Source organism: Octopus bimaculoides, chromosome 25 (genome assembly GCF_001194135.2).
Source record: "Octopus bimaculoides isolate UCB-OBI-ISO-001 chromosome 25, ASM119413v2, whole genome shotgun sequence".
NCBI lineage: Eukaryota > Metazoa > Mollusca > Cephalopoda > Octopoda > Octopodidae > Octopus > Octopus bimaculoides.
In genome coordinates this window covers 1,498,322-1,499,669 of record NC_069005.1, presented here as the reverse complement: position 1 = coordinate 1,499,669, position 1,348 = coordinate 1,498,322, and positions in this window count along the sequence as shown.

Below are 1,348 nucleotides of genomic sequence, written 5' to 3'. Positions count from 1 at the left end.
GAGAAGACATTTCAAGCTAATTGAAATCGTGGTCGTGGCCAGTGCCAAACATTTGAAAGGCACTCTTACCAGTGGTGCATAAAACACGGCTCTGTGCCAGTGATGTGTAAAAGGCGTTCATGCCGGCGAACCGTGAAAGACAACCGATAAGAAAACAAGCGTTTAATCCAGAACATTTTTGCTGAAATATCATCAATGTGCTGGAAAAGGCATATGGTAACTAATGACAACAATGGCGAAATCATCGAAGGATCCATTAGAGAAATGTTATCAAAGCTACTATGAATGTGGGGGGGGGGGGCACAAAAAAAAACGAATGGTGTAAGGGCGACAACTCCGTGCTTTTTCATTCAAATATTTCAATCGTAAATTGTCTAGATGAATATACATACGTACGTACGCACATATATACATTCATACACATACATACATATACATGTGTTGTCTAGATGAATATACATACACACGTACGTACGCACATATATATACACACATATATATACATACATACACATGTGCGCATGACGTGGAAAATGCATTTTTTTTAACGGTTTCATCAATAAAAATAAATACACAAACAAAATTTAAACATATATTGATAGGGGTTAATGAATACGAGATTATAGTGTTTGTGTGCGCGCGCGCGCGTAGCATTGTGTGACACCTTGGGCAGGTGTCTTCTACTATAGCCTCAGGCCGACCAAACCCTTAGGAGTGAATTTTGGTAGACGGAAACTGAAAGAAGCCCGTCGTATTATATATTCCTTTATTTGTTTCAGTCATTTGACTGCGGCCATGCTGGAAAGACAAGACAAGTAACACTAAGAACGAGCCTTCATCAGTTGTCGGCTGTCTATCTATCTAGCTACTCATTTCGAGCATTATACACACACACACACACATATAAATATATTCTCTGTTAGCCTAGTACTTATTCTATCGGTCTTTTTTTGCCAAACCGCTGTTTCGGGGACAAAAACACACCATGAGTTGTCAAGTGATGGTGGAAGGACAGAGACAATCAACGGAAGGGGTCTAAAGTCTGTGATATAGCTGAGAAGGTGATGGTCTCGAATTTTCCAAAAGAAACTTGCTCATATGTTTGCATTTGTTGAATATTTCTGATCTGGAATTAACATACGATTTTCCACTTGATTGTATTTGGCGCGGAAAGTCAACCAGTATATATGTATATATGTGTGTGTCTGTGAGTGTGTGTGTTATGTGAATATATATATATATATATATATATTCACACACACGCAAAGTCATACGTATACACAAACATGGTATATACAAACATGGTATACATATATGTGTGTGTGTGTGTGTGTGTATACACACATGT